Source organism: Phasianus colchicus, chromosome 2 (genome assembly GCF_987193195.1).
Source record: "Phasianus colchicus chromosome 2, bPhaCol1.hap1.1, whole genome shotgun sequence".
In the NCBI taxonomy this organism is placed as follows: Eukaryota; Metazoa; Chordata; class Aves; order Galliformes; family Phasianidae; genus Phasianus; species Phasianus colchicus.
Genome location: NC_143437.1, coordinates 15,027,001 through 15,042,416, shown reverse-complemented (window position 1 = coordinate 15,042,416; position 15,416 = coordinate 15,027,001). Strand labels below are relative to the sequence as shown.

The 15,416-nt window shown below is 41.0% G+C and overlaps 1 protein-coding gene across 4 annotated transcripts in view; it reads left to right on the top strand.

Annotated features, from left to right (window-relative positions):
• Positions 1-15,416, top strand: part of BMP2 (bone morphogenetic protein 2) — a 237,776-nt gene that overhangs the window by 136,932 nt on the left and 85,428 nt on the right. For 3 of the 4 annotated variants that reach the window (XM_090134876.1, XM_090134874.1, XM_090134878.1), the window contains one exon: positions 2,861-2,967. The gene's annotated coding sequence lies outside the window, so the exon portion shown is untranslated. The remainder of the gene's footprint in view (positions 1-2,860; positions 2,968-15,416) is intronic. The other variant, XM_090134875.1, reaches the window with a different exon arrangement.

Here is a 15,416-nt window from a genome sequence, read left to right as displayed (position 1 = left end):
CCTGCAAAAAGCCCAGGTGAATAACAGGGAGACAGGTATGAACTGTCTGATGATAGCATTCCTAATTAAATCTTATTTTGTGTGTGTGTGTGTCCCAAGTTGTTTGATATTAAAAAGCAAACAAACAAAAACCCTCACAATTTTGAATGTTAACTCCCATTTTTTTCTCATTGACTTGCTTATTTTCACAGATACTGAGCTATTTTTTTGAGCACTTCAGTGACCCAGAGTAGTTATCTATATGTTACAGTTGGTGGCATTGGTTGGAAAGTAGAACTTTGTTGAAACTTAAATTTTAAGTTTCAAAGTGAGTTTGCAAACCCCATCAGCATATCAGGCACCAGTTTGGCACTCACAGTGAGGTTGGTATTCTGAGAAGTTCTGCTTTGGAAGCATCAAAACATTTTGATTTGAAATTTGAAATTTGATTTCACATTTGAAATGTGAAAATGTGACACCTGATAGTACTGATTTTATATTAATGCAGGGTATAATAATACAGAGTAAGGTATGAGAGTGCGCACACGTGGTATATATCAACATTTTTTTAATGTAATATATATGTATGAGTTGAAACAATGAAATACAGCAATACTGTGAGAATAAAAATATATGAGTCAAGATTAACTCAGGCAAAATATTTAGCTGAAGTCAGTTTCTGTAAAACAATTTGGTACTGAAAAAAGGGTGTTTATTATGTAAAGCTAATGCACCAAACTACTCCTAACTTTCAACTGAGTTTCATTATTATAAATGAAACCAGTGATGCCCAACAGTTTCCATTGTAGTAGCCTCTAATGTTGTTAAACTTTTACCATGCGTGCTGAAATCATACATGCTGAGGTCTGCTTCAGGCTAAATTATTTGGAAATGATCAGCAGAAACTGTTCAGCATTTCTGAGCGTAAGGAAGAATACATTATTTTCCTTACAGAAAATACATTGCAGCTGTTTCAGAGAAGAGCCTTAGGGAGAAAGACTCTGGGATTGGCTTCCCTTGTGATTGTCCACCCTGATTTGGCCAAGGTGTGAGCTTGTTTGATGCTCATATTGACATGTTCTCTGTGTTGGAGCTCAGCTAAACCCTGTTGGCCCAAGGAGGGTTGTGTGGAAGCAGGGACTGGGAAATGCTGTGCCCCTCCAGCAGCTTGGGGAGGAAGAGCTGCCCAGAGCCATATCAAAAAAATCAGCCCTGGGCAGGCAAGTGACAGTGCCTGAACTGCTGGCTTTGCCAGGAGTCTTGTGGAGTGCCATCAGCAAATAGAAAGAAAAGCACCTTCTGAAAGGCTGTATGTCCACCAGCAGACACAACTGCTTTCTCCTTCAGCCCTTGTTCTGCCTCCTGGTGCTGGTGGGAGAGGAGAAGCTGGGAACTGGCAGCATCAGCAGAAGAAGGCAGATACAGGCAGGGAATGCCAGTGTGTGTTTGGGGAAGAGCTGTTACTTGTTGTAAACGTCACTGTTTTGCTAAATTGGATGTGAACTGTCACCCGTTTCTCCTTCTACACACATCCTTGTCCCATCAACTGTGTTATTTTTTTAATCGCTTTGTTAAATATGTAGGCAAAGTTCAGAAGAGAACAGTAGCTGCAGGTACCTGCAGTTCTTGCTGATCTCGGTAGTCCTTTTCACCAAGGGGAGATCAGCTGGTCTGTAGCAAAGCAAGCTTGCTTTGTGGGACATCAGCCATTCTGTTCTGCCCCAAACCTCCAATCCAGGTTTTAATGCAGACTCACATTGTGGTGAAACGGCCATGTCCTTGTTGACAGAGAGGAGCCTACGGTGCCAGATGTGGTGGAGCAGTGGAAACGTTTGTGAACACAAAGAAGGCAGATCTTGTGGCTCGCAGAGCCAAATGGTCGGCCAGAAGTGAGGCTTCATTAGAAGCAAAGCTGAAGAACGCTTTCTCTAATGACAGGTCTGCTGGCTGACGTGCAGGTACTCTTGAATGTGTATGTAGTGGGATTGCATGCTGCTAATTCATTGCACATAGCTGCTTGCTTGAGGTTGCTAGTTAAGACAGATCATCTGTACTGACTGAAAAATGGCACCGTTGAAATTAGATTTCTGCTGAAAGTTTAGAATTGAGGCATTTCCTCACCTACGTTAGACTGAGCATTACAACTGAGGGGCTGGATTGACAGGAGTCAGTGTCATGACTGGGAATCAACACTTATGCAAAGGGAGCAATTTGCTGATGCCTGGGAATGGAGCTTCTCTGAAAATTGTCAGAAACAGCAGGATTTGTGGTTAATTTCTTCAAAATCTGCGGGATTTGTGGCTAATTTCTCCCATTCCTAATGGAGATGGGTGCTCCCTGTGCGGGTGCTGGGAAGAGAGGCCAGGGCTGCCCATGCTGCGTGGCTCCATTCGGCCCCAGCAACTCCCAAGCCACCTCATGCTGCAGGCAGTGTGCTTGCATGGCGAGATGGCTTCATTTGGGGGGAAAGGAGCCCAGCAAGCACCAGCAGGAGGACCTGAATCAAACTGCAGCAGTCTGTGTGTGTCAGGATCCATGTTTCCCCTGCAGTCCAGAAAAGCTTCACAGGCAGGCAGTGTCACGCAGAGGTGGCCAGGAGGGGTTCCACACTATGGGCGCAAACAGCGGAGCTGTCAGATGGCTGTGTGTGAAGTCGGGGTTTGCATGCACAAACTTCTTTTTGTAAGCCTGCCTCCTGAAGGTAGAGTGCCTTGAGCTCTCTCATTCCTCTATAGCATTGCTCCAGAGCCTTGGGGTTCACCTTCCCTTGGGCCACATGCTATCCCCGTGGCCGTCACTCCAACGCTGGCTCTAGATGTGGAATGCAGCCTGGCTGTCCGGAGCAGGCAGCTAATTACAGCTTTAATTTTATTGTGTTTAGCAGGAGACAGAGCTCCAGCCTCTGCTAACTACAGATCTGAAGACAGGCATGAGAGCAGATAAGAGGCGTTGACAGAGCGCATGGGCCTGTGGCACGCTGCCCGTCAGGTGAGTAAAGCCCACTATTGATGAGCCGTGTGAAAGGGCGACTATTGCTGGAACAGTGTATGTAGATAGATGCAGGTATACATTTACATACACATACCGGCATTACACGCAGAAAAACAGTTGTTTCTATGTGTTGTTAAAAGAATTGATTAAAAAAAGAAAAAAGGATGGAGTAAGAAAGGTGTGCTTTATATTGCGTTTGTTGACAGACATCCTTATGTAATATAAGCTTCATTTCTTCTGGGAGCTCCTCAAATAAGTTACAAATATCTAAGCAGTGAAACTTAAAACCAACTGGCACCTAAATAGTGTCTTGTGATGCTTGCAGTTTTGTAACAAGTATAAAAAAAATGCGCTTGAAGCAACAGAAACAAGCTATTATTAAGTAAGAGTAAGAGTAAGAAAGTAAAAGCAAGGGTCTTCTCTTAGCTGTAGATGTTGTAAAATGTTTTCATTTTGAAAATGACAAGCTGTAGTTTTCTTGCAAATTACAGCCCCTTCGCTTTAAAATATGGCCAGCTGATTTATATCAGTTGAAGATCTGTTTTTGCATTACTGATTTTTTTTAATGCAGAATTCTTGGATTGCACTACATTAGAAATTGCTGTGGTAGATTTTACCATAAATATTCAGTTTTAGTGGTAAATTATTCCTTGAGTAATTCCATTTATTTCAGAGCTTTAACAGTGCTCAGGAGACCGGATTGCTCTGGAAAGAGGAAAAGTTGATGAATTTTGAAATATGGTTAGTGGGACTGTTACCACTGCTTGAGGTGAACTTAATTGCTGTAGTGTCAGTTCTGTTCCTTGTTCCACGCACAATATATTGGTTGGTGATCATGTTAGGCCTTGTACAGCACCTCTTGAAATCGATAGGAGCCTTTCCTCTGACTTCATTAGGTATTGGGTGTTTAGAAATCTTAAACCAGATCAAATAGCAACTATTAATGTAGCCTGGCCTTCTTCCAGCTTTAGTTACTGCCTGTGGTGCTTATGCTTGGTGTTTACTTATTATGTTTGGTGTATAATTTTCTTTCATTTCATAAAAGAAAGAGAATGACTCAGAGCCATGCTTTGCCACTTGGTATTTTTGTTGGTATATTGTCACTTGCCTCTTTTCCATGAAGATAAATCCATAAATCAATCTACTGACCCTTTCTGTAAGTGTTGACATTGCTGAAGACTCGTGTTACATTTATATGATTAAAAAAATGATTAGGAAAGTTCAGAGTGATTTTCATGCTCTCTTTAAATAGTTATGTCTCAAAACTGGGGTAGTGTTTGGTGCTATTGGAAGAATAAATGCAAAGCATTTGTCCACACCTCAGCAGTATACTGGAGGCTTCAATGGAAAGATCCTGTCTTGGTGCTGAAGGAATATCAGAAATGAAGCTGGTTGATACAGCTCCAATTTAAGACAGTGTTGGCCCTTCTAATTTAAATTCCAGACAAAGGAAAATAGAATAGAGAAAATAACTTCAGACAATGTTTCAAGTAAATAGTTCGCAGGCTTCTGTACTCTGTTAAGAGCTGAAGAGCAGGCACACAGTGTCAGGAGCCTACCAGTGTTGCAGGCATGTGAATTTGCTGTTGTAGATGCTGTGTGCGTTTTCTGCAGTACTGACTGAAGAGGGTAAGAAAAGCAGCATCCAGAGTTTGGTAGCTCTCCTCACAGTAGGAGTTTGCTCACAGCTCCATTTCCACCAGCAGTTTGTTCAATTCTCTGCTTTTTTCCTCTGGTTGTTTGAATGAAACAGGTGTTTCACAGTGAGACTGAGTGCTTACAGCTCTAATCTCTCTCTCTCTAACAAATGAGTCTTTTGTACTGTCTGGTGGATTAATAGGGGGGTGAGGTGCTTAAAAAAATAAACAGTGAGTGCAAACAGTAGGAAGGAAGGGGGAAGGAGTAAAGCTGCATGTGGTTGATTGAGCGAGGTGATGTCATTTATTTAGCAGAAGTGATACAGGAGTCAAGAGATGCTGTAAGAGGAAGGGCTCCTTTGAAGGAATCAGTGCAGCATACAACTGAGGGTTAGTATACCACCAAGTGTGAGGCAAACCACAGCCTATCTGTTAGTGCCCAACGAGAAAAGTTCATTGGTTTTGAAGCCTTGGAGCTCAGGTGCAGTGAAAGGAAATAGGGGCTCATTGTTAAGGAAGGGATCAGCGCTCCCTTTTGTTCCTTTCCCTGCCTCCTCGTCCTTTGGCACTACAGTAGTAATATCTTATCACTCCTAATACATGTTGGCATAGATCACGTACACTGATGGATGTTCAGTCAATGAATGTACTAAAATGGTTTGTTTCTGTTGATATATGCCTTTGTAGGCTTCTCTAATAGGAACGTAAATAAATGAACCCTTCACAAGTGATTTCTTTCACTGTAGTCCAGTTTAACCCCTGAGTGCATCCTTGCTAAGAGGGAGGCAAAAGGTTTACTCTATTATATTGTTTCTGCCTTTTTCTTTTTGTTAAGTTTCAGTTAAGTCAGTTTGCTGTCTGAGTGTTCAGGTAGCTTTCTACCTGCAAAGGCAAGTTGCTTTTAAAAGTATTCAGCATTCAGTAAAATAAGGTTGAGAAGTTACAGGTGTGCAGTCAAGAAAGGTAAGAGCCCAACGTCTTCTGAGAGTACTGAGAAGATTTCTCGTGGCCTCACTGGGAAACATAGGGGTGAAGACAAGCTTTTCAGATTCACTTATTTTAAGCTTTGTGGGAAACCAGGTTTGTATGGATTTGTGAATTGTGGAACTGGAATTTTTTTTTCATTGGTATGTAAACACTGCAGTGGTACTTGTCTTCAAGACACTGAAACTCCAAAGCATCTTCAGAAAATACCCGGAACAAATGATTTATCATTAATGATTAACCATAAACAGCTTTTATGGAGAAGGTAGGTCCTGATGTATTTATTCACAAGAGATTTTCTCCTCAAATGTATTGAGAGTTTTGAGAGATTTGTATAGCTTGCAGAGCTTTATTCTGGACTTTAAAATGTTCATAGCTGCTCATGCTTTATCTGCAACACTGGAAATACCATCTTCTATAATCACGCATTTAAAGAATGGTTTAGTAACCATTGGCCAAACCTCTGTTTTCTTGAAGTCCACTCTTAAATTTAAGAAGCCTGTTTTTCAGAGAAATTTGTACACCAGCAGTAATAAGCTTCTGGTGAAGACAGAAATGGAAGGCAACAGAGCTGATGCCGTCAGCATAATTTCAATTGTGTTTGGATAAATTGCAGAACTGATTACAGTTTCCCTCCCATCAGACAAATCAATCACAGAGTAGGGTGTGCTTGCTCAGCAGAGACCGAGAACTGGAATATCAAGTGCTTGTGCAGAAATGCTCAGTAGGTACAGAGCACTGTACATATCAGATCAGTGTACATATAACTTATAACAAGTTCATGTATTGGGACAATATATGGTCCTTTCATCTTATGTATGGAACAAAGGCAATTAAAAACAGCCTTCTCTCTCTTCATCTTCTTGTATATGGAAGCCGCAAATGCCAGATTTTGAGAGACCAAAAATTATCAGAAGTCATCCCTTCATAAGGTATTATTTTAAAATCTTATCTCCTCTGTAGTTTTAAATGCAATCATACTCACTGAAGGAGGAAATATTTTTAAAATGTGCTGTTTAGCTTAGTTTTTAGCCTACGTGCTTGGTGCCCTGCTAATTATGTACTAGTTAGAAGCTGTATTTCAGAATGGAGAACTTTGTACTGCCATCATCTTCTCGTGTACATTTGTGGTGGTGGCCACATGGACTTGAATGTGAGGACACTGGGACTGAGCATTCAATATCTCCGTATGATTTGTTATTTATGGTTGCAGTATAGTAACACGCAGCACCAGATGTGAGAAAGAAGAAGGAGGGGTGCAAAAGAACTTCAAATGATCATGATGAATAGCTGAAAGTGAACAGAGGGGCTTTTAAATAGCTTTAAGGAAAGCCTAATGCTCTGCTTCCCTAAGCGGCAGGCTGCTGATGATGGAAAAGTCACAGACATACCTGCAGAGATTTGGGAAGCTCTTGTTTCAGTGGGTCTTTATGGCAGCTAAAAAAATGTTTTCTGTGTTTTTGCCAACTTGGTTGGTGTGTAGAAGTTACATCTCTTCTTTGCATTTTGTGTTAGGGACAGCGTGCAATGATTTGGACAGTGTCAACTTTCAAATTGCATTTATTTTTTGTGCCTCACTGTGAACAGTTAGCTACCCCCATCAAGGCCAGGCTTGACTTGTGCCTGGTACTTCACCATGTGGTGTCAGGATGGATATATTGTAATATAAGTGATGTCAAACAGAACAAAGAGTTTGCTGGAGGAATAATTATTTGTCATCAGAACCATTGCCAATGAGACTGAATTCAAGTTTCATGTAATAATCTTCTTGTCCAGTGCATCATCAAGTTGTGAAACATGAAGGACTCAAGCAGAGCTTTCTTGAGGACTCTTGACCCCTGGCTGCTTTTAATTTCTGATGGCAGCAAAGAACACCATTCCCATAAAGCCCCAAATCTTCTTTGTCTCATTAACAGCAGTATACATTAGTGGCTTTATTTGACAGGTACCATCTATACTTCGCTGACAGCATCCTTGAAATCCCACATCAGTATAAATTATGAACTAATTAAGCATTTATGCACTATCCCCACAGGCTTTCTCCCTTCTTCTTCCTATCATAGTGTGCACATGTTCTGCAGGGCTTGTGCAGGTGTGCTATGGGTGTCTGGGTTCTGGAGGAGAGGACAATTTGCTGCATGGAAGTGATGTCACTGAGTGGCTGTAGGAACAGTGGTATGTGGGCAGCCGGGTGTGTAAAATGTGGCACATAAAGCTGTTCTGAGTGCTGCCTTCACCCATTGTTTCTTTGGTTTATGCTGGTTGTGTCGATAAGGAGAATGCATGCCAGGAGCCTTAGCTGTGAAGTTAACACAGCTTTTGTGTGGGTGAGCTAATTGGCATAGCAGGCCACACCTCCTCATGCAGACATTTAGGAAATGGTAAAGCAAATAATCCCAGTGGTGCCAAAATTGGAGCGATAGCTGATGAAGCCCTGGTGGGGAGAACAGCCAAGTAGCATGAATGGAATGTCAGTAAGCGCAGAAGTTAAAAATATACATCTCAAACCTTGAGGACACTCTGGGGACTAAGAAGCTATATTGATACTAGACTTCAAAAGATCCAAATAAACAGCAGGTTTTTCTCAACGCGCAGAACTACATACTTGTGATGTCAGAGAGATGTTATTTCTGTGCTGCAAATCTCAAGACAGATGCCTAAAAAAGCAGTCCAGACATGTTGCTTCCTATTTAATTTATATTTTATCTTATTTCCATTTATCTTAGAAACTTAGTTTTAGATTGATATTATGACTCCATATTTATGTTAAGAACATTATGCTAATGCTTATTTAAGGGAGAGTGCATGGTCTACAAGGTTCTGAGCAGCATTTTGGAGCACTGCAGTTCAGCTTGTATCTGTGCTTGATGACCTTGGGCAAGTAAATTAGGAGTAATAACATTGATCTGCTCTGTGAGACACTTTGAGATTCACAGATAAAAAAGGGCAGAGAAAAATGAGGTATAAATCTGAAGCCAGATTTCTCCTGGATACTCCTCAGTATTTGAAAGACCAGCACGTCACTTTTCTTGGTGCAGGTGGCTTCCCAGTTCTCAAACCCTGTGTAGATATGGTTGTCTCTTTATTCCAAATGAACAAAGGTATATACAATGCTTGGGTGGAAGCTGCTGAAAGTAGCTACAGTTCTGGTATTTCCATCTGTGCTTGCTTACTCTGTGAAGCAACTAGGATTTGCTTTTGCAGTCATACTTTAACTCAACTTTGAGTTGTGTCTAAGTCAAAATGGAAAAGAGTAAGATAGGAAGAAAATGTTGGTCATGGTGCACTAGTTGGTCTAAGGGAGAGCCTATATAAAAGCTGAGGCAAGACAAATATGGACCACAAAAGAGAGCAAGTCATACTAATTTCTTTTAGTAGAGAGAATCTCTGGAATAATCACTGATATAAAATCTTTGAATGAGTTGAAGACTGGATTAACTGATGATTTTGCTCTTGTGGATGGTTCTGCCTACGTGAATTTCAGCATTGAAGAGAAGACCATTTCTGTGCATTTCCTCTCTTTCTATTTTAGAGAACACCATAGCCTTCAGACTATGAAGAAAAGTAATCTTTATAACCTGTTCTGTGTTTTTAATACGTCCAGACTATTTGTATGAAAATGAAGTTGAAATTGCTGAGCTTTTCCTTATGCATCCCACCTTGCAAATGCCTTAATTAATCTCATAACTTCTGTGCTTCAGTAGTGCTGATGACTCTTTAATACTGAGCAAGCTTTGGGCAGGAGCTGCTTTTAGAGCTGGATTTGAGCTCTATTATTGAGAACTCACTGGAGGGCAGCGCACTACAAAGTGGGACACTTGAAAGCTAGGAGCTGGGGAGAGGGAAAGTGCTGCATGAGCAAGAAGGGAGATTATGAAACAGAATTCAGCTCAGCGTGTTTGGAGCCACATAAATAGATTAGAGGGTTGTAAAAGAACACCCTCAAGGATTCAGAATTGCAGCCAAAGAGGAGGGGAAATGTAATGCTTTCGTACCCTGTGATTTATGTACCAAATAAGTTCGAATTAGTCACTAATGTGAAGTGGGTTTGGAAGGATTAATAAGCCTTACCCAGCACTTATTGTATGATGATCAGCTATAAATCTTCTTTAGGCAAAACAGGAAGTAGCCAAATCCCTTCTGTCTAGAGATGGGAGATATTTGTGCTATTGTTCAAGGGGAGCAGTTTGAAATCTGCTTTACTTCTCAGATTGAGGCTACGGCTTGCTCACGGCAACTTGGCTGTTTCCAGTTTGCTCAGAAGATATATGCTGCCTGATGAGTCTGTTAAGGGATGAGACAACATGAATTCCCATTTGCTGGGCTTGTGCAATTAGCAGCATACGGTTCACTTCTAGGAATGGGTATATTTGTCTGGAGTGAATAGATAAAGTTTGAAAATGCTGTAGGTTGCAAAGTTTTGTTTTGCAGAGCTTTCTTTGCTCTGTTTCAGTCCCATACAACTTTTAAGCTCATTTTACCTACTTGTTGTGGTAGTTTGAAGTGGAAAACTTTACATTAAAGACAAAAAATCTCATTCTAGTTGATGCTTTGCCCATTTGGATTTGTGCCAATAACAGTATGACTTTTGATTTCTTCTGATCATAAGTCAGCTGGTGACCCACCACACCTTCTCTTGTGTGGTCTATATAAACTGATGCCGACCAAAGCTTCAAAGAGCAGCTTTCCTCCCTGTAGTACTCTACCTCACACTTATTTCCAATAAACTGCCATCCTCTTGATTTTCCACAAGCAATGTTATAATTGAACAGTAATCTCAGTGTATGAAAATCTGTGTGGCAGATGAAAACAACATCATCAGCTAGAGGCAGCTGGAGCACAGTCATGAAGCACACAGGGCTCAGCTCCTGTATGAATATTTAGAATTGAAGAGAAAAACCTATTCAGCTGTTTGGTTGAAGTGAAGTTCTTAATGAACCAGGAAAGTGGCAGCATGAGCTGTTTGGCTAAAGGAATTGTTGCTCATCCAAAGAGAAAGGAAAGGCAGAATTACCTTGTGAGGAAGGCTGGCTGGGTCAGGCAACAGGTATTGCTATCTGGCAGACAAATTTGTTTGGGCTTATGAGGGACAGGTACCAGAAGATGCACTTTTCGTGAGTCCTAGGGAGTCCTCTGTATGCTAGAACAGACTACTGCTATGTTACAAAAGGCATCTTTTGTTTATTGCTGAATTATTTTAGTCTTTGATGCTTTTCTGTTAAATTTACCTGAACTCACTTAGCTGATATTTATAGCAACTTGGCTGCTGCAAACTGATTGCACAGCATATAACCGATCTGCTTAAGGCACTGTGGTGGACTGAAGCACAAGAACACAATGGACCCACAACTGACACTTGCTCTTGAATCCATCCGTAGAAATTTTCAAGACTTCATTTCCCTGAGGGTACACCACAAAGGTCTTCACAGCTGCTGACAAGATGTGTGTAGCAGAAGCAATACCTGCTCTTTTCAGCTTAGCTGAGCAGTCCTAGAGAAGAGCCAAAGTAGTTCCAAGGCCAAGAGTCACATATATGTGTCACCACAACTGTTGACCACAGTAGTTCCAGCTGACTCTTTCCCATTTTCCAGTGAGGGGGCATTGCCTCTTTGCTTTTAAAGTGGATCTTGGCACAAACTGGAATGCCCAAATGAAAACCAAGTGAAAATTGCCTTGGAATCAACTTGACTTTTCAAAGTCAGTGAAGTCCGTATGAAAATACAAAGCTGATCAGTAGAGCTTTCAAGATTAGGCTCCTGGTAATACTCATGTGAATAATGATGGTGGAACCAGGACCATAAAAGGCATTAAAATATTCTTCCTGAGCACACTTGCCCCTGTGCACAGCTATGGAATGTGATTTTGAAATGCCTCAAATTCACACTCACACAGAATCTGTCACCATTCCCTGTGACCTTGATCAGGAGCATTTCTTTTAATGCTTCCAGATAAGCCGAGCACCACCCATTGACCCAGGCTGGTCATTATCCTCTTCCTCTTTATCAGGAATCCTTCAGCCAATTAATCACGCACTGCTCTGCAATCTTGAGGCTCAATTATGCCTGGACAAGTGTTGCTCAGCTGTTCCTCCTGCTACAGATGTGACATATCCTGAGATTAGCTCTGATTCGCAGAGGGTCACTGATTCATTATCAGGCGCTAAGAAAAGCTGGGCTGTCTGGGAGGGAAGTGACACCATCTTAGAAGCATTTTATCACAGAGTAAGTGTAGATGTCTAAAAAATCCTGCTTGCCACCACCACATCACAGCAAGTCCTTTTCGCTCACTGCTACCTCTCATCTTGAGACAATTTACCAGTTTTTTTTCTAGATGGAGATGTCAGCAGACTAATAAACTGTTAGTAGTGCACTGATGACAGACAGTAGCTTGTTCTCCTTTGGGGTAGAAGATAGCTTAACTTGAATTCCTTGGAGAAACCTGTTTGTCCCTGATCTGCAAAAACCTGTTTTATGTGCATCAAATAGCTTATGTTTTCCTTTTCATTTTCATCCTGTTAGCAGTTGCTTGGAATGCACTATGTTTTGCGGCCCATGCAGGTACAGGGAGCACCCACTGAAGCTAAGACCAGGCTGGGCCTGGTTTTGACATCATGATTCTGCCTTTGTGAGGATGTTCCTTTGCAGCCTTTTTCTTTCAGTTACACAAACATAGGCAAATGTGGACTAGAAATAGTTGCAGTTCTATAAAACAGTGATATGCTTTTAGAAAAAATGGCAAATTTTTGTTTAAAAATCCTGAATTTTGAATCTTTGAGTATGGTTCTTGCTGTGGTTTTCTTTTTCTTTTTTTTTTTTTTAAATATATGTATTTTAAACCAGATAAGAAGATGCTGAATAAATAATTGTTTACCATATAAAATTATTTTCTATGCAGAATAACTACTCTGTCTTACTTTCAAACTTAAGGTAAATTTTATTGGAAACCCCTGCAGAATGGAAGCTGTATGTGTATTGCAGGTGCAGTTGGTGCTGTAGAGCATTGCAAGCAGATAGAGTCTGCTTCTGCACTCTAGTCCTGGCTGGGGTGCTTTATGTGCTTGTATGAATACTGAAGTATAGAAGGAAATTAAATAAGGTATGCATCTAAATGTGAACAATGTGATTTAGCTGGGGCTGGAGCAGCTGGAAGCACACAGCAGGGCTATGTTCTTGCTCAAAGAGCTGAGCCTGCCAGTTTGAGAGATGAAATACTTGTACCTTGAAACACACACATCTTCTGCACCTTATTTTCTGCAGATGAAGCTATTGCTACTGCATGTTGCATTGGCATCAAGATGTTAAAAATGACTCTTGCTTCAGTGAGCCTGAGTACAGGGCTGCATGAGTCTGATCTGCAGCATTTGTTGCTGAAAAACTTGTATTTGTATCTTGTATAACTATTTGTATCTCTGAGATACACGGAGTGGAGACTGGAAAGAGGTGAATACAAAAGGGGTGTTTCACTTCAGAGCTGCTTTGCTTTGTTCTGTTTCTCTTAGCGACTAGGCAGTATTTGGCTTAGCTGTTTGTTCACCATCAAATAGTGCAGATGTGCTATACGTAGAGCAGTTATTTGAATTACAATATTTACATTGTTTTTGCAGTCAGGGGAGTTGCTGGGAAGCAAGCCAGACTGAACTCAAAATAGTTGCCTAATTGAGACATTTTATCTGGAAAGTCACACAGCTAAAGAGATGTTCAAGAGATGTGCTGGGCACAACTAGTGTGAGTGTTCTTTATGGCCAACATATCTATATTTATCTGTATTATTATTCTATAATAAAATACAGTGGTAAAACACCTCAGTGTTTGATATATAGCAGTGGAGATGATGTAGGACCCTAAACATTGAGTGCTATGGCCAGAGCAAGTCACTGTGAATGTATCTGTCAGTTTAAGGACTATTGAGTTCTGTAAGTGATCCTGTAAATGTCTTTGCTGTGTTCTTCCTCAAAATCCTCTAATTCCTGTATCCTACTTTTCTTCTCCCCTCAGAAATTCAGGACTCTATCAGAGATGACTGTGCTTTGCCTTTTCTGAGTTCCTTGGTTCTGAGAGTTTGCATTAAGGTCCTGTGAGCAAAAGCCAGTATGCATTTGAACACTGCTGTATGCCTCTCTGCTTTAATTTATTACTTTACAGCAACTGAATACAGAGGAAATTAGAGATCCAGATTTGTACCTTCTCAGAAAAAAAAGAAAAAGAAAAAGAAAGAAAAAGAAAAGAAAAAAAAAAAAAGAAAAAGAAAGGAAGGATCCCACCAAAATTGCTTTGTGATTCACTTGAGGGTCGTGACCCCATCCCGCTGAGACTTGCGTTGGAAAGTAGTAACTCGGTAGCCAGAGGTTTTTAAAGTGGTTGTTGATTGGCTTAGCTGTAAGAAAATCACATTTCCCTGAAACTCTTAGAGATGCTTTAAATGGGTGGATTATCCAGCTGCCTGATTAGAAGTTTGGGTTATGTAAACATGGAGTGTTTAGATTTAGGCTTTTCAGTTGAAGTCCAGGCAGCTGTTTGCACTTAACTCCATCAAGAAGCCCAGTTAATCAAAGAGCAGGAAGGATTTTTTACCTCCTTAAACCTGCGTCATTATTTTTGCTGTCCAAACTCTTTGGAGTTAAGCTTGTTGCAGTGTAGAACAAGGTATTTTGGATGTTCTGCTGAGGAAACAAGAAAAATGGATGGAGTTTTGGTTAGTGAGATACGCTGTGTGGATTTTTCCCTTTTTGCAGCGATGTAATCATTTCTGCAGTCAAAACTTTGTCAAGCCTCACAAAACTGTGGCTGGCTTGTAACTTCTAAGCTGTGGCACAGCAATGACCTGTACTGCTGTACAGTCTCATTTCATAGCTTCTCTGCACATTTGTGTATTGAAGGATCATCTTGTTCTTGTAACCTTAGTGGCTGTGCAGACTCTGAAATTCAGTCCATTTCTGTTGGAGTGGATAAGGAGCAGGCAGAGACCTGTGTGAGACACCTTCCCAGTGCTTAGACCTTTATGTCCAAGTTGTGTAGTTGGAGAACGGCACGTGGCAATGGTCTTTTTCATGGCCCTAGTGCTTATAAATCACAAGGATACTGCACCTTGCACCTTCTTGTAGCTTTTCTTTCAATAGCTGAAGCAAGTCTACTTGCAGCACTCATAACCTAGAGTTGTCCGTGTGCTGTTGTGTTTCATTTGCTTCTGGTACAAGCTCAGAGAGAGAAACTTTAGAAGAGGACAAGGTGGGAGAACAGTGGATACTCTGGGTAGCAGGGAGCTGCCACCAGTGGGGGCAGAGGGCTGCAGGGAGTTTCTGAAGTCATCAGGCTACAATTGTCCTGAGCTGCGAGCAGCTGAAGCCAAGGAAGAAGAAAGAGACTGGAAGCCATATGCTCTTTCTTGTCATTTTCTATTTCCCTTGAGTTATCAGTAGGGAAAAAAAAAATCAAATAGATTGCTGTTTAAGTCAAACGTGAATTTTTGACTCTTTTTTGGGGAGCTTAGTAGAACAAGAGATTGAGGCAGATCCACCACAATGCTCTGTCTTGCTCATGTTGCTCTTGTACACGCGTCCCATTTCCAAACAGAAGGACCCGTGTACCCTCTTTACACTACATTTCTTTAAGGGAACTCTTGACTTTGTGAATAGATAGGACAGCAGAATAACTAGCGTAACAGTTAAGGATCCAGGCAAAAGAAAGAGTTTGTGTAACAAAGAAACAGAGGTTTTCTTCAGGTTCTGAAGACAGAATCTTCAAAAGAAAAGAAGATGAAACTTGTAAAACAATTGTCCTATTTTGTGTATTCTGTTTTAATCCCTACCAATTTGGAAATTTCAGAAGA